Raw genomic sequence first — 26,740 nt, forward strand, 5'->3', positions numbered from 1 at the left:
GAGCCTTTGTAACTTTTGTGTGCAATATTTGTTTGTGAAAAAATATTTATAAGAAGGTGTTATTATGAGTGTAACTATACTTTGTAATGTATTTTTGATGTGTTTTGTGAAACTTTTTAGTTTTGCAAAACACTCAACCAGAGCTCTGAATTCGCTGTTATCATTCTAGCGTAAATCGCGATTGCACTCAGGCGAGCACTTTTACTTTCAACTCATAATGCGAGCAGTAAGCCCGATGAGAGCAAACCCTCGCAATACACCCCTTATCACTCGGGCGCAATTGTTTACGCTCCACTCGTAATCTAGCTCTGATATAGTTACCTTGCAGGTCCTGTTAAAAAAAACATATAACCCTTACTTAACTAACTTGTCCTTCTTCCATCTCGGTCGCCTGTATTTCTTCTCTTCCAGAAGCGTAATAATGATCATAGAAACATCTAACATTGCCCCATCAGAATATATTTACTTTTTACAGAGGTAATAGAAAAACTTAAAGGGACAGTCTAGTCAAAATGAAACTTTCATGAGTCAGATAGGGCATGCAATTTTAAATAACTTTCCAATTTACTTTTATAATCAAATATGCTTTGTTCTGTTATATGCTAATTTCTAAGCCCTTGAAGGCCGCTTCTTATCTCAGTGCATTTTTACAATTTTTTACAGCTAGACAATGCTAGTTCATGTGTGCCATATATATATATATATATATATATATATATATATATATATATATATGTGTGTGTGTGTGTGTGTGTGTGTGTGAAATATTGTGCTCACTCCAATGGAGTTATTTATGAGTCAGCACTGATTGACTTAATGCAAGTCTATCAAAAGAACTGAGATAAGGGGCAGTCTGCAGAGGCTTCGATATAAGGTAATCACAGAGGTAAAAAGTGTATTAATATAAATGTGTTGGTTATGCAATCTGGAGAATTGGTAATAAAGGGATTATCTATCTTTTTAAACAATAAACATTTTCAAGTATACCCTTTAAGAGAACATTAAATATCTCCTACTTTTGTGCAAAAACTGTTCTTGTCCCATGTTCCCTAGGAGGACAGAAAGCTAAATTCAATAACCTGCAAATCAAATAGCTGGTATACGCAATTTGCAATATTTTAAAAACCTGGGTTACAGATTTTGCTGATTGGTATCTCTGGGAGAGTGGGACAAACAGTGTTAAAAAAATAGGTTTGACATAGATTGCTCTCAACATCCATTTTAAAATAAATCTATAAGTCTTCTGATTACATTATTAGATTAACCTCAATACTGTGCTGTAAAAGCATCAATAGGTTTAATTACCCAATCATGAAATACTGCATTAATGAAATGGTCAGGTCAGGGGAATGGATGAGAACAACAATGAATTCTAGATGGTTCTAAGGGTCTTTATCATATGGGCATATGACCTGGGGGATAAAGAACATCCAGTGAGTTTATTTGACTTTTAACATCCTATTAACATATGTATGAAGCTTAATGAGGCATAGGTTCCTAATGGCCACCCCCAAAAGTGAATTTATCTGAGTTTATGGATTACCCATGTGGATGAAGTTATTGAATTGCTTGACCTGTGCCTAGGATTCCAGGAATAATCTATTTCAATGTGTTTGTACGCTTCTTTATTAGAAGAGGAATATCATTGCTGTTTTATGAGCTTTAAATGACTCCAATATTACCAAAGAGGCCCGAATATAAAGGACTAGATTTTTTTTTTTTTTTACTTAAATGTATTACAGTGCAAAATGTCCTGATATTTGCTTCACATTTTGGCTTCCGTTTGGCTATAGTACAAGGAACTAACAGACTTTGAAATAGATAACATCTATCAGCAACCAATATTCTATGACAGTAAGTATGGAATTACCTACATAAGGCAAATTATGGACTAATGTAGCCTATTGCTATTTTTATGTCAATTTATTCAACTTTAATAATGATAAATAGAATCATCTCAATTTTAATCCTTCTTTACTTCTGTGTTTTCCATTATGGGCAAAACTAAGTAAAAAGCCACAAATTACTATGCGAAAACAATACATTAGTGTGTTTTATTAAGTGACCTATTTAAAAGATCTTTTTTCACTGTAGTAAAAAACATGTGTTCTGCTAGGAGTATGAGTATATATATATATAAATGTAGAAAAGCAGAGTAATGAGGATTTTCGCACAGCACTGGACCTGACCAATGGATAATTAGTTTCACAAGTATGCCAATGCAAAGCATCATTTGTCAGTGCTAGAATATTTCCAGGATGTCTGATTACTGTCCTTATAGCACTTCTCCAGAACAGGTTCCCTGTCGTTATTATGTGACATTCTGTATTGCATCACCCAGGTGATCGCTGGAAGCAGAAATGCTCAACTTTTAGTGTTTATGCATGAGCCAAGAGCTTCAGAGAATATTAAGCTTCCCCACTTTTGCTGCTTTGCAAATGAGGTCTCTCCACAGTATCTCTGCTTCATGGTACTAAATATGCTCATTTTCTTTATTTTTCTATTTGAATAATTTTGAAAGAATATTCTGATTTAAACTTGCAACAGTATCCCAACTGGCTGAGCTGAGGATGTAAAGATACAATTACTTGTGCTTCAGAGCATTGAAGAGCTCTTGAAGTGTTCTGTCTTTAATTTATCAAATGCATTTTAGAAGCATGTAAGAGTCTGAATTATATCATTAGATAGCAAACCTGATTCTTCCTTTGAGAGGAAAATGCAACCAATTTACACACTTTTTTTTAAAGGTTTCTGAAAATTTATTTAAAGGGGCACGATACCCAAATGTCAAAGCACTTGAAAGTTATGCCGCATAGCTGTAAAAAGCTGACTAGAAAATTTCACCTGAACATCTCTATGTTAAAAAGGAAGATATTTTACCTTAACATTTCTTCAGCTGACCAGGGTAAGTCCAGCAGCAAGTAAAAAGTAATAATGTATATATAGCCAATAAGCATTAGCAGTGCTGAAGTCATGCTTTGCTTTGCTGTGATCTCACAAGATTTCACTGAAATCTAAATAGATTTCATAGTAAACCTTTTAAGCTGAATAGGAAAATAACATGACTGTGCCTACACATGCCAGATGTGCACTCCCTTGCAAGTCCTGGGACTAGCAACATGATTTATAGTGGGGGGGGGTGAATACTTAAGACATTTTTGAGTTAAATATCTTTGCGCTCATATTATGAATTGAACGTAAACCCGACAAGCGCAAAAGCTGAACTTAGAATATCTTGTGCATGTTCATATATTCTCCTATGTATGAACATATTTCTGATGGTATTTTGGTAGCTATACCTATATATGTACATGATTATATATAGGTATATAGATATATGCAGATTTTTTTAGGAATATCTATTTAGTAATACATAGAACATATTCTGCTATGTGCAGAACATTGTTATGTGAAATATTTACATTAAATACATAGTTAAAACATTTATTAAAATACATTTTGCACAAAAATGCTTTTACATTTTCTCATGTACTTGACAGCAAAGGGCTCCAATGCACTTTATATACTACTAGCCGTAAAGCCCGTGTACACGGGCCAAAATCCCTGTCCACTTGGTTCCCCTTTTCCTTCCCTGCCGCTCTCAACTTTTTTTTCTGTAGTGTAGCCCGCTAACACCCCCCACCCCCGCTCCCCTTTGTTTGACTCACTAAATATTTGAGTACACAGGAGAAATGCTATGTTGTTAAAACTGTAGTAGTTCCAGACTACTTCTGTATTGATGTGTATTAGTGAGGGTGGTGTTGTCTTGTAGAGTATCTTTGATTGCTTTAATGCCTAGTTCGTGGGGAATACTAGTATATAATGTGGGTATATCTAATGTGATCCACTTGTAGCTATATTTTCATTGGATGTTTTTGATTTTGTCAGTAGTGTCAGAGGAATCTCTCAGGTATGATGGTAAAGAGGGTACTATGGGTTTTAAGAAAACATCTACGTATTCAGAAAGTCTAGAAGTTAGAGCAAAGGTCAAGTCCAGTGGGAACGCATCAGAATGGAGTTCCTGCACTATTTTTGTAGGTGGAACTAAGTTCCCCCTGGAAAGAGAGAGAAAACACTTCAGTAAACACTGCAGCTACTGGTGGGAGATGGTTGGATCACAGTCTGGTTAGAGGGATGGTGAGATCCTCTAGTAATGGGCAGCAACTCTTCATACAATACACTAAATGCAAGCCTGTCAGTGGTCCTGCTGTGTAATTACCCAAAACTCTGTGGAACACATGCGGCTAAATTACGAGTTTTGCATTAGGGTTAAAAAAACAGTTTTGAGAGGTCCCAACGCTGCTTTTTTCCTAACGCTGGTATTACGATTCTGGCAGGTACAGGTGTACCGCTCACTTTTTTTCCAGGACTCAAGCATACCGCAAATCCATTTACGTAAATTGCATATCCTATCTTTTCAATGGGATTTTCCTAACGCGGGTATTACGAGTCTTGGAAAAAGTGAGCGGTACAGCCTCTCCTATCAAGACTCCTACCGCATTTAAAAGTCAGTAGTTAAGAGTTTTATGGGCTAACGCCATAACATAAAACTCTTAACTAAAGTGCTAAAAAGTACACTAACACCCATAAACTACCTATTAAACCCTAAACCGAGGCCCCCCCTCACATCCCAAACACAAATACATTTTTTAACCCCTAATCTGCCGACCGGACATCGCCACCACTTCAATAAATATATTAACCCCTAAACCGCCGCACTCCCACCTTGCAAACATTAGTTAAATTTTATTAACCCCTAATCTGCGATCCCTAACATCGCCGACACCTACCTACATTTATTAACCCCTAATCTGCCGCTCCCAATGTTGCCGCAACTATATTAAATGTATTAACCCCTAGATCTAAGTCTAACCCTAACACCCCCTAACTTAAAGATAATTTAAAATAATATAAATAAAATTACTACAATTAACTAAATTATTCCTATTTTAAACTAAATACTTACCTATAAAATAAACCCTAAGCTAGCTACAATATAACATAATAATAATAGTTACATTGTAGCTAGCTTAGGGTTTACTTTTATTTTACAGGCAACTTTGTATTTATTTTAACTAGGTACAATAGTTATTAAATATTTATTAACTATTTAATAGCTACCTAACTAAAATAAGTACAAATATACCTGTAAAATAAAACCTAACCTAAGTTACAATTATACCTAACACTACACTATCATTAAATAAATTAACTAAATTAACTACAATTAATTACAATTAAATTAAATAAACTAAAGTACGAAAAAAACACTAAATTACAGAAAATAAAAAAATAATTACAATGTTTTTAAACTAATTACACCTAATCTAATCCCCCTAATAAAATAAAATAGTCCCCCAAAATAAAAAAAATCCCTACCTTATACTAAATTACAAATAGCCCTTAAAAGGGCCTTTTGCAAGGCATTGCCCCAAAGTAATCAGCTATTTTACCTGTAAAAAAAAAAAAAATACAATACCCCCCCAACATTAAAACCCACCACCCACACACCCAATCCTTATCTAAAACCCAACCAATCCCCCCTTAGCAAAACCTTACACTAACCCCTTGAAGATCACCCTACCTTGAGACATCTTCACCCAACCGGGCAGAAGTGGTCCCCCAGACGGTCCGAAGTCTTCATCCTATCCGGGCAGAAGAGGTCCTCCAGGCGGCCAGAAGTCTTAATCCAGGCGGCATCTTCTATCTTCATCCATCCGGAGCGGAGCGGGTCCATCTTCAAGACATCCGACGTGGAGCATCCTCTTCTTTCTGACGACTAACACTAAATGATGGTATCTTTAAGTGACGTCATCCAAGATGGCATCCCTTCAATTCCGATTGGCTGATAGAATTAATTCAGCCAATCGGAATTAAGGTAGAAAAAAATCCTATTGGCTGATGCAATCAGCCAATAGGATTGAAGTGCAATCCTATTGGCTGATCCAATCAGCCAATAGGATTGAGCTTGCATTCTATTGGCTGATTGGAACAGCCAATAGAATGCAAACTCAATCCTATTGGCTGATTGGATCAGCCAATATAATTTTTTCTACCTTAATTCCGATTGGCTGATAGCATTCTATCAGCCAATCGGAATTGAAGGGACGCCATCTTGGATGACGTCACTTAAAGGTACCGTCATTTAGTGTTAGTCATCGGTAAGAAGAGGATGCTCCGCGTTGGATGTCTTGAAGATGGATCCACTGTGCTCCGGATGGATGAAGATAGAAGATGCCGCCTGGATGAAGACTTCTGGCTATCTGGAGGTTCTCTTCTGCCCGGATAGGATGAAGACTTTGGACAGGCTGGAGGACCACTTCTGCCCGGTTGGGTGAAGACGTCTCAAGGTAGGGTGATCTTAAAGGGGTTAGTGTTAGGTTTTATTAAGGGGGGATTGTGTGTGTTTTAGAGTAGGGTTGGGTGTGTGGGTGGTGGGTTTTAATGTTGGGGGTATTGTATTTTACAGGTAAAAGAGCTGATTACTTTGGGGCAATGCCCCGCAAAAAGCCCTTTTAAGGGCTATTTGTAATTTAGTATAGGGTAGGGATTTTTTTTTATTTTGGGGGGCTTTTTTATTTTATTAGGGGGATTAGATTAGGTGTAATTAGTTTAATTTTTTTTAAATTATTTTATTATTTTCTGTAATTTAGTGTTTTTTTTTTCGTACTTTAGTTTATTTAATGTAATTGTAATTAATTGCAGATTAGGGGTTAATAATATAAAGCAGGTGTCGGCGATGTCGGGGGTGGCAGATTTGTGGTTAAAAAGTGTAAGATTAGGGGTGTTTAGACTCAGGGTTCATGTTAGGTGTAGACATAAATGTGTTCTCCCATAGGAATCAATGGGGCTGCGTTAGGAGCTAAACTCTGCTTTTTTGCAGGTGTTAGGTTTTTTTTCAGCCGAATCTGCCCCATTGATTTCTATGGGGAAATCGTGCACAAGCAAGTTTTGCCAGCTCACCGCTACCGTAAGCAGCCCTGGTATTGAGGTGAGATGTGGAGCTAAATTTTGCTCTTCGCTCACTTTTTAAAAAAACCTGTAATACCAGCGTTGTTTGTAGGTGAGCGGTGAGCTGAAACTGCTCATTAGCCCCGCAAGCCTTACTGACAAAAACTCGTAATCTAGCCGTTCATGTTTATATTTCTGTGTGGCTTGCTCTGGGGTTATTTAGCTCCCCTCAGCAGAAATAGGACTATTGCACCTCAAGTGGGTGAGACTCCATGACAGAGGAGGAGTCTGGATTTGCTCTCAGAAACTAAGATCTCAGACTGCCCTGGAAAGGAAGGAGAGAGGAGGAAGGAGGGTGTGAGGAACTGAAGCTAAGCTGGCTATGCACCATGTGAGTTAAAAACAAAGTATGGACACACTGGATCTTGATGTTAAACAACAGGCATTCATGTGTGTCTAGTTTAGTTATTTTAAAGTTGTTTTTAAAAAAAAAAAAAAACCTCAATGTTTCACCAAAGAAATAGATGTAATCATTAAGCAGGGAAGAGTCATGCCCTTCCAGATTCCTGCTTTCTCTCTAGTTGGCATTACTTTTAGTTATTCCAGATACAGCTGGGATGAGATTTGCAAAGGAAATACATGTGTACACACAAAGGAAAATAGTCCTTGCAATTAAAAGTGTTTGTGAAACATCTTAAAGTAGGTTAAGCCCATATACTTTGTTTTATACACCAATAGTATGCATAGTCTGTTTATCTATGTTTTTATGTTAGTGTCTGTATTAATTTATAATATGCAGGCTAGTAGCTGACTTCCGGGCAGAGGCGGTGCAAGCAGGACGCTTGCATATGTGCGCCTCTCTTTTGAGCTCCTGTTACCAGCTCCCTATGGCACAGTGATCCTTGACCGTCATCATCAAGCGGCCCGGATTAATAGGTGATTCAGCACTATGGAAGTCACACGTAAAGCATGCTCCTGCGGCTGGAGTAACCCCATTCATATCCGAACGACAGTCACCTGGATTTCAGGCATCAAGAAGACTACAAAACAGAAGGCAGGAGAGACGGAGGGGGTAGAGACGCTGGAGGCAAAGACATTAGAGCCGACAACCACCATCCACGACATACGCTCAGCACAGAAGGGTAGCCGAACAAAAGGATCCTTCAACAAGTGTTGGTAGCGGTCAGCTCCCAGTTAACATTACAGTAGGTAGCGGTGACAACGTGCCTTTATTGATTTACAACCGTCAGGGGCTCCCTACAGGTACTGTCTTTTTTGTTTCATTTACTCTCCCACAGTATATTCTGATAACCTGCAACGGTTATCCCCAAAAAGGTATCTTGTAAAGCAGTATGTTTGGATATCTATTGGTATTTTTAAATATATATTTTTAAACCCATATAAACTATCCTGGTTACCATAGCTATGCAGTGCATATTGAAGGGGGGCAAATGATCTGGTGTTTTAGGAAATTCCTGGTAACATGTGAATAGCACGGTCCGTGAACACAACAAAAAACTGCTCAGGTGCCAACTTTTATATAAGGCTCAATATCACTTAATACTCACATAACCCTTTGGGTAGGAGTTGAGAGAAGGAGGCTCCCATAACCTTCGGGTAGGAGCAGAAGAAGCCTACAGATAACTTGGAGGATAACATACACGTTTGCCTCAAAGTCAATTAATGAGCAGAGTGGCTGCATTGTTGGTTGTTCCGTTTAAAATACAATACAAGCAGCTGGGAACAAAATTGTGATAATGAATAACCACTGCGATCTGATATTAACTGACCACTCGCTTGACAGTAACAATACAACCAGGATTAAGAGCTAATTGGTGTGACTGTGCCCTTTTTACTCCCATAACCCGTGTAGGTAGGAGCTAAGAACTCAGCTCCCATAACCCGTGGGTAGGAGCTGAGTTGAGAAGGCTCCTTATTAAGTCTTGTTGCCTATGCATGCAATTGACATTTGATCTTATAAGTTTTGAACCACATGGCTAATAAGTTATAAGCTATATAAGGTTACGACTTGGTATTATTAAGTACTGTGGTAGTTGATGTCTGTATGTAAAGTAAAGGTAACATCTGTGGACATGTATTTTTACACAATGATGTCTAGTACAAACAATATAGTATAAAATCTAGCGTGTGGGAAGTCTCTATCCCAAAACTCCTAGAGGAGCTTGCAACTTATGGCTCCCTCTCTAATTTTCATCTAAACATCACAAAGTCTGAGATCCTTAACATATCAGTACCGCAGGCGCAATTACTAAATATATGCAAAGCACACCACATACCAATAGCAAACTCTCACCTAAAATACCTAGGGGTCCTCCTCACAAAAGATCCTCATGAATTGTTTAAATTAAATTACCTCAAACTGAAAAGTTAAATAATTAGAGATCTCTCCTCTTGGAAGAATAAGCCCCTATCCTGGTTAGGTAAAATTGGAGTCATAAAAATGAACATCCTCCCACGTATATTATATATACTGCAAACGCTTCCAATCCCTATCCCTAAAGATTTCCTCCGCAACTACAAGGACTACTAGAGCAGTTCATATGGAATAATAAGGTTTGGGCTTCCCTGAACTAGCATTTTACAGGCAGGCAATATTCCTGCAGAGAATTGTCGAGTGAGCACATAATTCCTCACACAAAGCATGGGTAAAGTTAGATGGCCAAATCCTTAACCTTAACAACATAGGTGTGCTGCCGTACACGTCGCAAACAAACCGCCCGAAAATCACCAACAACTACACTATTATAGCAGAAACCCTAAGAATGTGGGACAAGACAGTTAACACCAGTACACATATCTCATCAAAATACTCACCCCTCTTACCAATTATCGAGAACCCAGACCTCCCATACTGTCATCTAGGTACACAAATGAGCAAGCCCTACAGCCTTCGTGACGGCTCTTTACATTTTGCAATGATGGGCGGGAAATTACTACCCCAACAAGATATGATAGAGAAATATGGCACTGTTTTTCTCTCCTGGTTGAGATATAACCAACTTCAACATTACTTAATGCACCATAAAAACAGGGAGAACTTTATGAGAGACCTCACTACATTTGAAACTTTATGTACGACAAATAAACCTACTAGGCGATTGATCTCACTGTTATATAAACTCCTGTTGGCGCCTTCTGGGTCAGCTCTCCCCTCATACAAAAGGCATGGGGCAGGGATCTGGGCAGGGACTTTGACGAGGACACATGGCTTAAATCCTTTAGGTTGATTAGACGTTCTTCCATCTCCGCTAACGTCCAGGAAATCCACTTAAAACTCAATAGCAGATGGTATCAGACTCCAACAAGACTACACAGATGCTATCAGTCAGCTAGCCCCATGTGCTGGAGAGACTGTGGAGAACATGGCACGCTCCTACACATTTAGTGGGAGTGCCCAAAAATAAAAGACTTTTGGCACAGGGTGACTAGCCATATAGACAGGCTGCAGCTCACCATACCAAACACTCCAGAAGCGACCCTTTTATTTCACTTGCCTGAAGTCAAAACGCTGCACATACGAGCATTAATGCTAATAATGCTCACAGGAGCTAAAAAACTTATACCTAGGAAATGGAAGTCAGGGCCTATCCCAACTTTGGAGGAGTGGACACATGCGGTTGATGAGCTGCTTATACTAGAGAGATTCCACTACTTTAAAGTCAATCTGATAGACACACACGAGATGATGGTGGCCACATGGAAGGGCACTGGTTTGTGAATAGAATAGATCTGTTGGAGGCAAAATCAGAAACACACCTCACAATCTCTCCCTTCCCCCATCCACCAACCCCCCTAAATGAATCCCCTTCCCCCCTCCTCCCCCCCCCACATTTTTTTTTTTTTTTTTTAAGATATGTTCAACAAACGCAAGGTTTTATATGATTAATAGTACTAGTTAGGTTATTGTGAAAGGAGGAGAGTATTTGGAAAGTTAAAAAATATAGCAAGCTTGTCAAGCAAAGAAGTTTATTATAAATTGCATTTACAGGCAAATATTGTGAAATTGGAAGTATGTTCAATTGACACAGATTTGAATATATTTGTTAAAATACAAGCAGAAGAGATGTGTTATGATATGTTTCTACTGTATGCATAATTTTTGTTTTCAATAAAGCTTGTTTAAAAAAAAAAAAAAATCTAGCGTATGGGTAGTTAAGGAAAGGAACAGAGGGGGAAAGAGAAAATAGGGACGTTGGTTTCTCATCTTTCCTCTCTTCTCTTTATGAGAATTAAGCAGTAATATAAATCTGTGAACAATACAGTACAGATTAAATAATAATATACCACAGTTAACTATGTACTGTTAAGTAGTATATTAAGGTCTGGCAATACTCTTTATCTAAGGGCTAAGAAACTTCAAACTAATTATATTGTGTTGAATTCATCATTTGTTTTTGAAGAAAAGGTAGTATTTACTCTTTATATTGTCTATGCATAGACAGATGCACATTTAAATTTCACTTGTATTTATTCACACATTTGTATTAGTTGTTCCACACATTTGTATTCCTTGTTTCACATTTATTAACCCAGAAGAAGGCTGTTACGTATCTTTGATCTCTTAGGCCCCCGATATATCATATAGTATATCATATAGTATCTGGGTATATGTGTATTTGTACATATATATATACGTCTGTATATTCTGTTATTGAGGTTTGGCAGTTGATATTTAAGGGTAGGGAGATTTTAAACTAAATCTCCTTTTTTAATACAGCTAGGTCTGGGCGAAAAGTTTATAAATACTCAGCACACTGTCTAATGGACAGACTGATATACACTTAAGTGTTTTGTTCTACATTTTACTAGCACAGCTGTAATGGTAGTTTTTCACATTTCTACACTTATTCACGTTCCTTATTTGTTATTTAACCCTGATGGAAAGATATACAGGGAGTGCAGAATTATTAGGCAAATGAGTATTTTGACCACATCATCCTCTTTATGCATGTTGTCTTACTCCAAGCTGTATAGGCTCGAAAGCCTACTACCAATTAAGCATATTAGGTGATGTGCATCTCTGTAATGAGAAGGGGTGTGGTCTAATGACATCAACACCCTATATCAGGTGTGCATAATTATTAGGCAACTTCCTTTCCTTTGGCAAAATGGGTCAAAAGAAGGACTTGACAGGCTCAGAAAAGTCAAAAATAGTGAGATATCTTGCAGAGGGATGCAGCACTCTTAAAATTGCAAAGCTTCTAAAGCGTGATCATCGAACAATCAATCGTTTCATTCAAAATAGTCAACAGGGTCGCAAGAAGCGTGTGGAAAAACCAAGGCGCAAAATAACTGCCCATGAACTGAGAAAAGTCAAGCGTGCAGCTGCCAAGATGTCACTTGCCACCAGTTTGGCCATATTTCAGAGCTGCAACATCACTGGAGTGCCCAAAAGCACAAGGTGTGCAATACTCAGAGACATGGCCAAGGTAAGAAAGGCTGAAAGACGACCACTACTGAACAAGACACACAAGCTGAAACGTCAAGACTGGGCCAAGAAATATCTCAAGACTGATTTTTCTAAGGTTTTATGGACTGATGAAATGAGAGTGAGTCTTGATGGGCCAGATGGATGGGCCCGTGGCTGGATTGGTAAAGGGCAGAGAGCTCCAGTCCGACTCAGACGCCAGAAAGGTGGAGGTGGAGTACTGGTTTGGGCTGGTATCATCAAAGATGAGCTTGTGGGGCCTTTTCGGGTTGAGGATGGATTCAAGCTCAACTCCCAGTCCTACTGCCAGTTTCTGGAAGACACCTTCTTCAAGCAGTGGTACAGGAAGAAGTCTGCATCCTTCAAGAAAAACATGATTTTCATGCAGGATAATGCTCCATCACACGCGTCCAAGTACTCCACAGCATGGCTGGCAAGAAAGGGTATAAAAGAAGAAAATCTAATGACATGGCCTCCTTGTTCACCTGATCTGAACCCCATTGAGAACCTGTGGTCCATCATCAAATGTGAGATTTACAAGGAGGGAAAACAGTACACCTCTCTGAACAGTGTCTGGGAGGCTGTGGTTGCTGCTGCACGCAATGATGATGGTGAACAGATCAAAACACTGACAGAATCCATGGATGGCAGGCTTTTGAGTGTCCTTGTAAAGAAAGGTGGCTATATTGGTCACTGATTTGTTTTTGTTTTGTTTTTGAATGTCAGAAATGTATATTTGTGAATGTTGAGATGTTATATTGGTTTCACTGGTAAAAATAAATAATTGAAATGGGTATATATTAGTTTTTTGTTAAATTGCCTAATAAGTATGCACAGTAATAGTCACCTGCACACACAGATATCCCCCTAAAATAGCTATAACTAAAAACAAACTAAAAACTACTTCCAAAACTTTTCAGCTTTGATATTAATGAGTTTTTTGGGTTCATTGAGAACATGGTTGTTGTTCAATAATAAAATTAATCCTCAAAAATACAACTTGCCTAATAATTCTGCACTCCCTGTATGGCCCAGAGCAAAGGGAACTCTCCAGCCATGTCTCCAAAACATAGAGAAAAGAAAAATATTAATAAAAACACAGAAACTAGCTTAGAGCCCTCACAAGAATATTCCGACACACAAGCAATTTCAAGTGGGACATCAGATAGTTACACAGATATCTAAGATGTTCTCCTCCCAGCTTGACTCTTTAAAACAGGAGATCAAACAAGATATTAATGCTTTATCAAATGAAGTCAGACAGTTCGCCACTAGATTAAATGAAATAGAAACCAGAGTCTCAGACTCAGAAGACAGAATGTTCCAATTAGATCAGACAAACTCATTACAACAGACCAACATGGCAAATATGCAAAAAAGACTAGAAGATCTTGAAGATCGTGTGCACCAAAATAATATTAGAATCATAGGATTACCTGAATCTGCTGAATATAAAGATTTAATTTATTTCATTACCATAATACTTCCAAATTTATTAAATATGCAAACAAATACTCAGACTATTCAAATAGAAATAATACATAGGACAGGCATGAGTCGTAGGAACGCTAATGGCACACTTCAACCCGGACCCAAAATAATTAAATTCCTTAAATTCACAAAGTTAATATTCTGAGGAATTACAGAAAGACAAGTCCAGTGTTCTTAGATCAAAATAAGATAATGTTATTCCAGGACTTTTCAGCCGAAACTTCGGCGAAAAGACGATTTAAGTCCCCTTTCTGTACAAAACTGATTAAAGCAAACTACAATGTAAGGTTAATATATCCAGCCAAATTAATTTTGTTAGAGAATGGAGAATCAAAGACTTTTAATAATCCACAAGAAGACAAATTATTTTGTAAAGATAATGGTATCGAATAAAACACCATTCACACTTGATTGTCTTAAAGTAGGAAATGGAGGTTTTAATTTTTAGAGTTTTATTTTTGATGGAGCTGTTCATGATTAATCTATACTTGATTAAGAATTTCAGCTACCAATTACGTGTAGAGAGTAAAAAAAATAACCTGAGAGAAATCTGGCAATGTGTTAAAGGTCAATATGTTCTGTATTTGGTTCAGCCCAAGGGTCTATAAAGACAGAGAAGAGGAAGGGGGGAAATGGGAAAAAAAGGTTTTCCAAAACCAAGCTTCTGTATGTATGTCCTCAACAGAGATGCCTATAAATGATAGAATAATTTATCAGCAACAGCAATGTGTGAACAACGAGATCTACTTATTTGTTGCTGTATATTTCCCTCCCCTTCCCCCTCCTTTTTTTCTGGTTCCCATGTCCCCTCTTCACTCAGTAGACTTCACACATAAAGGATATCTTTAACGCTATTAAAATAAATTAGAAGTGATACACTCAAAATACTATCATGGATATCCAGCTGGAGCAACAAACAGATATAATGGTTGGGTAGAGTCCAAGTAGTAAAAATTACCATCTTACCTCGCATTCTGTATGTATTACAAACACTACCTTCTCCATTACCCAGACACTACATACCAAACCTTCAAGAGATCATAGGACAATATATTTGGCAAAAACTTAGGCCTCGCATCCCAAAAGCTACTATGTTCCTCCCTAGACACAGAGGAGGACTAGGGGTACCAAACATAGAAACCTACAGACACGCAACAATTCTGCAACACCTGGTGGAGTGGTGTTATAACTCAACAGATAAACGGTGGATCCAACTTGATAGAACAATTCTAAACTCAGAAAATATGGGAATATGGGCTTGGATCACCCCAAAACTAAGACCCATAGAAATCTCAAAATACCCACTGTGGAGCGAGCTGTTCCTACTATGGGACAAACTCCTTAAAACGTCCAATCATCTCTCCACCATGCTTTCCCCAATGACGCCATACAGGAACAACCCTGACTAACCGACCATAGGCTTTCCCCCCCCGAACAACCCCTCCCCACACATACAAGAACTCACCCTAAAAAGTATACTAGAAGGTGGCAAACTGATACAAAGGGAAAACTTGGCAAGCTCTGGAGGGGGTCCTCCCCCACCATGGTTCGCTTATACACAATTGGCACACTTTGTTCAAACACATAAGAAAAGAGAAGAATTCAACCGCCCCCTAACCAGATTCGAAAATTTATGTTCCCAACAAATCCAACCCAGACATACTATATCTAAATTGTACAACATGCTTCTGACCAACAGCGGCAAAGCATATCCTTCCTTCACCCACAAATGGGCCAAAGACCTAGAAAGAGATATCAGCCAGGAGGCATGGGATCATGCCCTACAATGCAATAAAGAAGCCACAATCTCCTCTAACATAATGGAAATGAATTTTAAATTACTGGCGAGGTGGTACCTTACACCAGCCAGAATACGTCATATATACAAAAAGAGTAGCGGCAGATGTTGGAGGGGTTGTGGGGAAGAGGCAGACTTAGTACATATTTGGTGGACATGTAGGGATATGGAGAGTTTCTGGTCTGGGATACTCTCCGAAATAGACACCAAACTCAATATCCAATTACAAAAAGACCCAGGCATCCTTATCTATCTAGACATCCCTAAAATCCGTAATAAACCTAAAAAACTCCTACTATATATTATGTTAAATAGTGCTAAACTCCTTATACCACAAAGATGGAAATCAAAGGTAGTTCCTTCACTTGAACACTGGAAAGAGCAGGTCTCTTCCATGCTTCAGATAGAAAGATATCAACATATGAAAAACGGTACAATGGAAATACATGAGGCAATGATGGAACTATGGAATCCATCTATGGCTACCTGCCATGGTTAAACAACTATACCCCCTTAGACGGAATAATTTTTCACCCCAATCACTTTTTTTTTTTTTTTTTTTTTTTTCTCCCCCTCCTGCTCTCCTCCTCCTCCCCCTCGACCCCCCACTCCATCCCTTTCCTCCTCTTACCTCCCTTCCACCCCCTTCTTCTTCCTCTCTATCTCCCTCCTCCCACATATATACCTTCACTGATACTTTTTTCTTGATATTAACATTCTGCACCTATAGAAGACTTATCAAAATAGTTATCTAAGAATTGTTATATGAATAACTAATGAATAGTTAACTTGTTAAGCAATAACTTATTACTATGTTAATGTTCACAATAAAAATTGAAAAATGAGCTTTGGAAAAACCAGAAAGGACAAAAAGACACAGACCACTAACTCAATATAACATCGCTGATTGTAATGTATAATATGTGTAAACATGAAACAGTCTGTGCCTCTGTATTACCCTTTATTGTATGTTATAATTTTCCTTTATGCTCAATAAAAACTATTAAAATCAAAAATACTATCATGGAATGTGGGAGGAATTACAACCCCAATAAGGCAGAAGACCATAATTAAGCTTTTAGGTGCACACAAAGCAGATATAGTGATGTTACAAGAGACACACTTACAAGAGCAAGAAGCTCTTAAATTGAAAATGAAGTGGTTGGGTGAGGTAATTTCCTCAGGTTATGATAATAGGAAAAAAGGAGTAGTGATATTAATTAACAAACAGCTGACATACCTAATAGTAAACAAAATAATTGACCCAGCAGGAAGATTCCAATTTGTAAATATTGAATTAAACAGCATATCTTTCACTCTATGTAATGTTTCTGGACCAAATGTGGTTGACACTCAATTCTGGGACATATTAGCAGCAAAGCTATTGGATTATAGAGGTAAAAATTTGATAGTCGGAGGAGATTTTAATGTAGCTTTCTCTCCGAATTTGGATAGAGTAAACAGTAAGTTTGGGAACAGAAGAGATAGGAAAATACGCATTTTACAAAAATTCTGGAACAAAACAGGGACCCAGGACATTTGGAGGCTTCAGAATCCAGACATAAAATCATTTACATGTGTCTCAAAGACCCATCAGACCTTCTCCCGAATAGATATGTTTCTAATTGCTGATATAATGACAGGTAAGAAAGTCAAGGCGGCTATACATGATATAATCCTCTCTGATCACACAATCATCTCACTAGATATAGAATTAAAAGCATATCAAAATCCCCCCACCAATGATTTATTTTTCCTAAAATATTTGGCACAAAATAACTCATTCCAAAATTGGCTTAAGAGCAGATGGCAAGAATATGCACATTTTAATCACGCATATAGAAATAAATGTGAAACTTTTTGGGAATGTGGGAAAGTGGTATTGTGGGGAGACATAAAGGCTTATCTATATGAGATTAAAAAGAAAAAATAAACAGCGGGATGCACAACTTTCTAATTCAGTCGCAAATAGCTTTAACACATATCTGGCACAACCTAGTAAACAACACTGGGATAAATATATAAACCTAAAATCCCAGAGAGATCTATTCCTAAAACAAAATATGCTACAAGAAGAAGCCTGCATCAAAGCACTTTATGGGGGGTTTAGAGGAAGGTCTGCTAAATTTTTAGCTCAAATAACAAAAGTGAGAGCAAATAATAATATTGTTGCAAGTCAGCAAGGATCAAAAAGATGTACTAGTAATACTGAAATTAAAAAGATATTTTCAGAATTTTTCAAAAATTTATATACAGCAGGTAAAGTTGGTCAGGAATCAAAAAATATGTTTTGGGATAAAGTAACCATACCAAAATTATCACAAGAAGCAATTGAGAATATTAATAGCCCGATTACAATAAAAGAAATTGAGGATGGAATAAAAACTCTCAAACTAAATAAAGCTCCCGGTCCTGATAGACTACCTTCAGAGTTTTATCAAATATTAATAGAACAAGTCATCCCTGTGTCACATAACATATACAATAATTATTTCCAGCAGTCTAATTTTTGCTTGGCGGGGTTTGCCGCGTCCAACATCTCACTTATTCTCAAGAAGGACAAAGATCCAGAAAACCCTGCATCATATCGTCTAATATCTTTACTTAATACTGATTATAAGATCTTAACTTCTATAATAGCTAATCAATTGAAACCATATATTACGGATATTATTCACGAAAATAAATCGGGTTTTATGCCCAGGAGAAACCCGGTTAGAAATATACGGAAAACGATGTTGATAATAGCATATATTCAGGACAAGATGAAAAATAGAAAACAAGTTGGACGCGGCAATTTTGTCAGTCGACGCTGAAAAAGCTTTTGATTTTATAAGCTGGGATCATTTATTCACGACACTGGATAAATTTGGTTTTCAGGGTAATTTCACAAGTTTAATAAAAATATTGTATAATAAGCCAATGTCGGCAGTCATTGTTAATGGTACCACATCAGAAAATTTTAACCTACAGAGAGGCACCGTCATGGTTGCACCCGTCATGGTTGCCCTTTATCCCCTATACTTTTAAATTTGTCAATAGAACTTTTTGCAATTCTTCTACGGAGTTGCTTACCTGGTATACACATTGGTGGCCAAAAAATGGTACTCTCATTATACGCTGATGACTTGCTGATATATCTAAGTGATATAGAAAAAACTTTACCCCAATTACTAAATGCAATACAGATATTTGGTGCTATATCAGGTTATACCATTAATTCCGTGAAATCAGAACTGCTCTGGCTAAATAAACCATCTGAATTTAAGGGTCAACTTCCCTTTAAAGAAACAAACCAAATTAAATATCTTGGAATTACGATGTCCAAAATACTATGAGTGCTATGACTTAAATTACCCCAAAGTATTTGCAGAGTGTAAAAGGAAAATGTCAGATTGGGTGAATTTACCTATCTCCTTGATGGCCCAAATAATGCTGTTAAAAACTATTCTCTGCAAAAAATATTATACCTCCTCCAAAATATCCCGCTCTTATTACATAAAACTGACATAATGTTTTTCAAGAAAATCTCCAGATTTATATGGAATGGGAGAAGACCAAGAATTGCCTTGGACAAATTACAGTGTGATAAAATAACCGCCGGTCTAGCCATTCCAGATATTGAAGCTTATAATTTAGTGACCCTAGTCAAATATGCTTTAGACTGGATAACAACTCAAGAGCATGTGACACTGCCCTATAAGTAAACTCCCAAAGAAAATATCAAATATGATATTATTTAACAATATAATCAGGGCATGGCAACAACTATGTCCCAGAATTGATGTCAACCCCTATTGCACGGAAGTACTTACTATTACTGGTAACCCTGAATTTAACCCAGGATACACCCAAACAATATTCCATTGATGTAAGAATAAAGGTTTAGGGGGGTAGTTATCAAGCCGTCTACTTTACCTGCCTCAATACGCCCGCCTAAGCTCGCCTACCATCGCAGCCGCGGACCTGCAGAATTTCGCCTAAGTTATAAAAAAAGCTGTCAAAAAGTCACGCACCAAGTACGGGGCGATGAGCAGCGGACTGTGAGAGTTATCACTTATCCGTTCTCGCTGCTCTTCGGCTTTTTGACAGCTTTATTGCTAGCCTGTCACTAAGCACCCACACTAACTACACTGTTCTACCCCCTATACCGGCGCCCCCGGAGCCCCCCGCAACTCCATAAAATTATTAACCCCTAAACCGCCGCTCCTGGACCCCGCCGCCACCTACATGATACCTAGTAACCCCTATCCTGCCCCCCCTATACCGCCGCCCTCTATAATAAAGTTATTAACCCCTATCCTGCTGATCCCAGACCCAGCCGCAACTATAATATATGTATTAACCCCTAAAACGCTGCTCCCGGACCCCGCCGCCACCTACATGATACCTAGTAACCCCTATCCTGCCCCCCCTATACCACCGCCCTCTATAATAAAGTTATTAACCCCTATCCTGCTGATCCCGGACCTTGCCGCAACTAAATAAATAGATTAACCCCTAAACCGCCGCTACCGGACCCCGCCGCAACCTATATTAAATTTATTAACCCCTAATCTGCTCCCCCTACACCGTCGCCACCTATAATAAATTTATTAACCCCTATCCTGCCCCCCACTACACCGCCGCCACTGTAATAAAATTATTAACCCCTAAACTAAGTCTAACACTAACCCTAACACCCCCCTATCTTAAATATTAATTAAATAAATCTAAATAATATTTCTCTTATTAACTAAGTTAATCCTATTTAAAACTAAATACTTACCTTTAAAATAAACCCGAATATAGCTACAATATAAATAATAATTATATTGTAGCTATCTTAGGATTTATTTTTATTTTACAGGCATCTTTCAATTTATTTTAACTAGGTACAATAGCTATTAAATAGTTATTAACTATTTAATAGCTACCTAGCTAAAATAAAGAGAAATTTACCTGTAAAATAAAAACTAACCTAAGTTACAATTACACCTAACACTACAGGGTTAGGGTTTATTTTAAAGGTAAGTATTTAGTTTTAAATAGGAATAACTAATTTAATAAGAGAAATATTATTTAGATTTATTTAATTAATATTTAATTTAGGGGGGTGTTAGGGTTAGGGTTAGACTTAGGTTTAGGGGTTAATAATTTTATTACAGTGGCGGCAGTGTAGGGGGGGCAGGATAGGGGTTAATAAATGTATTATAGGTGGCGACGGTGTAGGGGGGGTAGATTAGGGGTTAATAAGTTTAATATAGGTTGCGGCGTGGTCCGGGAGCGGCGGTTTAGGGGTTAAACGATTTATTTAGTTGCGGCGAGGTCCGGGATCGGCAGGATAGGGGTTAATAGGTATCATGTAAGTGGCGGCGGGGTCTGGGAGCGGCGGTTTAGGGGTTAATACATATATTATAGTTGTGGCGGGGACCGGGAGCGGCGGTTTAGGGGGTAATAACTTTATTTAGTTGCGGCGGTGTAGGGGGGGCAGATTAGGGGTGTTTAGACTCGGGGTACATGTTAGGGTGTTAGGTGTAGACATCTCCCATTGGAATCAATGGGATGTCGGGCAGCAGCGAACATGACCTTTCGCTATGGTCAGACTCCCATTGATTCCTATGGGATCCGCCGCTGGTCCGGAAAAGTGCCGAGCGTACCTGCTAGTTTTTTGATAACTAGCAAAAGTAGTCAGATTGTTCCGAACTTGTGTGCAGAACATCTGGAGTGACGTAAGAATCGATCTGTGTCGGACTGAGTACGGCGGATCGAAGCTTACGTCACTAAATTCTACTTTTGCCGGTATCTAGAGCTTGATAACTAAGGCGAATCAGCCTCGCCACAAATACGCTGCGGAATTCCAGCGTATTTGAGGTATACGGCTTGATAACTACCCCCTTAATATAATATAGGTTTAAAATATATTCCACAACTACTGTTGGATGATTTAACAATAGATTCATTTGTAAATATTTCCAGGAAGTATGACCTACCCAAGATTTTTTTTTTTGCCTTCCTTCAGGTTAGGCATTATATTAACGAGTTGCAACAAGGTATAGACCAAACTGGTCTCTGGGAGCCCTAAGAAATATAATTCATTTATATAAAATAGGTAAATATTACATTTCTATAGCCTATAATATGTTTAACTCTTTCAAGAATGAAGAATATTTGAGATAAGAGATAAATGGCAGAAGGAGTTTCCAAGACTAAATATAGAGGAAATATAGCAATCCTTTAAGTTAAGTAATAAATTTTGGGTCCCTACCAATTGGAGAGAATCACATTTGAAACTGATTAGGAAAGCGTTTAAAACTAATGCTAGTTTAAATAAATGGTAGGGAACCAAACAAGTACGCCCTAAGTGTAGCTCAGAGGTGGTAGATATTACATATTATTTTTGGTCCTGTCCGAAGATTTCTCAGCTATGGACAGAAATTAATTACTGGCTGAAGAGGAAATTGTTAGTAGAGTTTGATATACAAATGTTCCATGTTTTTTTTCTAGTAAAATATACAGAGAAACATAAAGAAAGCAAACTAATTAATACTATAATTTTCATCACTAGGAATTTAATTCTTAAAGACTGGAAAACAGCTAAGGCCCCTAAATTTGAGGCATGCAAAAAAAGTCTTAATTAAGCAGTGTATTTCAGAACAATATGCCTTACGGGATCTCTCCAGTCCCCAACTAGGGACATTTTTTAATAAATGGAAAGTCCTAATTTTTTCATTACCTGAGAATCTTCAGACTCAACTGATATTCCGGCTCATGAATACTGAATATGTACTTATTAAAATAATAGCAGGCCACTTTCCTCGAAGCTGGGCTGGAATCTAAGTTGGTCGTAAATATAGTTGGAGAATGGGGCGTGGGAGGTGGGACTACAATCGGTCCTTTTTTTTCTTTTTTTACCCTCCCTTCCCTGTTTTCGCGTGACATGCAATGCTGAGACAAAGAGATCATTTTGTAATCTATTTTGAGAATATTGAGATGACTGATTATGATTTATTTGTTAAGATAAGATTTCTATGAGCTGTTGAAATATTCAGAACAATGCCAGAAATAATTTATGTCAATGTAAGGTATTAATTATTGGTTATTAGGTTCACGTATGAATATATGATCCATACACAGGGTAATAAGATTTCAGCAATTGTGATGTATAATCTAATGCAGCATGTATTTATTTATGTTGTGTATTTGATCATTTCTGTTAATTGTAAATCAGACTGAACCTCTGCATAACATTTTTTTTTTTAAATTAATAAAAAAGAGATAAAAAAATAAAATTATGATACGCAGGCCAGATTCTCTAAAGAATGCTGACCTATGCAAGATAATGTATTTGCTGCAGATTCAACCCTACCAGTTTTCTTCCTCTGCTAGTGTTATGTGCTTTATATTTACTTGGTATATGTGTTAATGGTAAAAGACAATAACACTCAGGTGCTTTGTGACCATAATTTTACTTTAAATCTTATTATCATTGTTTTTTACTATTTACAGAGTGAGAGCACTAGTGGGGTAGTGTGGGTTGTCAGCACCCAGGGCAAGGCAAGTATTGCGCCCCCTATCTCATTAGCACTGACTGAGTCTCTTCCACCAGTACAGTAGGGATTGGCAAATTTGCTTTGAATCTAGGAGGAGTCAGCTAAACAATTTAGGAGACTTTTTTTAAAAAAAACAAACAAACAAAGCTTTATTTTTAACGACAAAAATAACAGATCTTAAATTTACAAATAACGAAGACCAAACGTAATGAGCATGAAGTTGATTCATGAAGTTGCTTGCTGTGTATTTTGAACAACTTTATTGCAGTACAATTTCAAAGTAAAAGTACAAAGTCAAATTTATGTAAAATTTAGACTGTCACTTACCAAACACATATTTTTTTATTACAGGCAGCAGTAGCACTAATCTTCTTCTCAAGCAAGGCAGCCAGCACACGTTGTTGTCTCACTGCCTGAGTTTCAACCGCACAAAACTACAGTCAGGCTACAGCCATTGGCTGAAGCTAAACTGTGACATTGGTTGCAAGCTAAATAGCCTGCACAGATCCCCCCATGCCCCCCATACTCCTGTGATGCATTTATGAGTGTGCACGCTAGCGCACCCTATGAATTGGCAGACGGCTCCCTCACAAGCAACCCCCACCTGCGATTTTTATAACAAAATTCTTTATGGGTGCAAATTTCAACATGTCCTAAAATTTTACTAAAGCTCTTCGCTCTTTGGATTGTTCAACATCATATATACTGTATATATATATATATATATATATATATATATATATATATATACACAAAACAGAAAGAGAAGCAGTCTGCCAGGAACGAACAGCAGCATCAATAGCTTGTTCTATGGCCTGGTTTTCACCTGGAAGTAGCTTCTTTCTGCCCAATTGTGCTTTTCACAGAGGAAAACTTTCCTGCAGTATATCAGTCTGATCCCGCCGACAAGGTCAGTCCAGCCCCGAAATACCAGGCAATTCTCCTCTGAACAAGGAAAAGGCAACCCCAGACGATCGTTTCTAGTCTCCCTACGTAAAAAAAAAGGGTAACCCAGACGTGGAACACTTGCTCAGTGTGCTTAGAGGAATGCTGCTACACCTCACTGACGAGGCCCAATGAAGGCCGAAACGATCGTCTGGAGTTGCTGTGTTCCTTGTTCAGAGAGGAATTGCCTGGTATTTCGGCGCTGGACTGACCGTTATAGGCAGGATCAGACTGATATACTACAGGAAAGTTCTACTCTGTGAAAATCATTACTGGGCTAAAAGAAGCTGCACCCAGGTGGTAAATCGCCATAGAACAGGCTAACAATGGTATTGAGCTGGTTGTTCGTTCCTGTGAGTGCATTTCTCTCTAGTCTCCTTATGTAAAAAAAAAAAAAAGGTAACCCAAACGTGGACCCCTTGCTCAGTGTGCTTAGAGGAATACTGCTACACCTCACTGACGAGGCCCAATGAAGGCTGAAACTATCATCTGGGGTTGCTGTGTTCCTTGTTCAGAGAGGAATTGCCTGGTATTTCGGTGCTGGACTGACCGCAATAGGCGGGATCAGACTGATATACTACAGGAAAGTTCTACTCTGTGAAAAGCATTGCTGGGCTAAAAGAAGTTGCACCCAGGGGGTTAATCACCATAGAACAGGCTAACAATGGTATTGAGCTGGTTGTTGGTTCCTGTGAGTGCATTTCTCTCTAGTCTCCCTATGTAAAAAAAAAAGGGTAACCCAGACGTGGACCCCTTGCTCAGTGTGCTTAGAGGAATACTGCTACACCTCACTGACGAGGCCCAATGAAGGCTGAAACGATCGTATGGGGTTGCTGTGTTCCTTGTTCAGAGAGGAATTGCCTGGTATTTCGGCGCTGGACTGACCGTGATAGGCGGGATCAGACTGTTATACTACAGGAGAGTTCCACTCTATGAAAAGCATTACTGGGCTAAAAGAAGTTGCACCCAGGTGGTTCATCGCCATAGAACAATGGTATTGAGCTGGTTGTTCATTCCTGTGAGTACATTTCTCTCTAGTCTCCCTATATATATATATATATATATATATATATATATATATATATATATATATATATATATGTATATACAAATGACCCTTCATTTTGTTCTAAAAATTGAGTGTCTGTCTTCTCAGTATTTAGTATCAGTGTCAGTTGAATCCAAATCAGATGAATATCTCTCTCTATCTCCCTCCAGTCATGATATCCAGATCTTGAAGTTAGCATATCTGAGACTTTCGCTCTCATGCTAACTTTTTACTTTCATCTTGTAATACATGTTGTAACATGGCTGTGCTAAAATTTTAACTTGAGTGTGGTTAGAACACAAGTGGAAGAAAAAATGGTGCAATACTTTTAATCTATCCCTAAGACATATGTGTTTTCAACAATATATAACACTACAAGCACTACTGCCCTTTAGTTCTCAACACACATGCACACTTCTGATCCTACCTACCTAGGTATGCTCTTCAACAAATCCCAAGAGAAGAAAACAAATCCGATAACAGAAGTAGCATGGGAAATTTGTTAAAATGCATGTTCTATCTGAGTAATGAAAGTATAGGTTTTAAATTTGAGTTTTTATTCAATCGAGATTAAAAAAATGAATCTATTCACAGCCCACAATATGTCACCTCATGCAGAGCTAAAGAGAATTTCTGTATCACCAAACACATAAACAGTAGCAGACCGACTGTCACGCCATTTTCTTAGTACCTCTTCTCTTTTAAGAAGTGGTGGAATCAAACGTGAATTCCTTAATAAAATCCTTCTTCCTCCTATCCTCATTGCTTGTTAATTTATTTAACAAGCTACGAAGTCTGCACAGCAACTTCTTACCTGTGTATGAAACTCCTATTCGTTACCTACAAGATAAGCTGTTCCTTCGCCTGCTGTGAATTTCACTTCAGAACACAGCGGACCTCTCTCTCATTTGTAGCCGGATGTAATCTGGAAGGATAAGACTTACATTTACGTTCATCCAATCCAAACCGACAGCTCCACTGTTGGCCGATCTAAACGGACTACTGCCGTTACCCTGCATATAGTTATCACGCCTTCAACACTACCTGGTGATGTCACTAAAACAATGACGTGCTCCGTAAAATCACTCTACATTCTAACAGCTGCTGCAGCTCTTAACCTATAAAGGCTTACCGTTAAGAGAAATTCCTTGTACTTTGTACTACGCATATTTTACCAGAAACCAATTCTTATCCTCATTTACAGCAGTAAGTAGGAAACTCAGTTCAGTGAGTAATAACCACACTGGTGGAGAATGCAACACCCATTATATGTTACTCAGCAATAGTTCGATTTGCTAACTACACTGTAAATTACATGCGGAAAAGTTTTAACCCTCATGCGATCTTTTGCCAGGATTGATACTTTGTGTAATTTGAATCCTGTCCACACCATCAGCAACATATCATTAAATAATCTGTTACTACTAATACAATTAACTGTAATACTCCTGACTATTATGTCTGAAGTTGTGGCTCACACCTTCATGTTTCATTTCATGAGTAACTGAAAGTAACGGAAACAATTG

The sequence above is a fragment of the Bombina bombina genome, chromosome 7 (assembly GCF_027579735.1).
Source record: "Bombina bombina isolate aBomBom1 chromosome 7, aBomBom1.pri, whole genome shotgun sequence".
Lineage (NCBI taxonomy): Eukaryota > Metazoa > Chordata > Amphibia > Anura > Bombinatoridae > Bombina > Bombina bombina.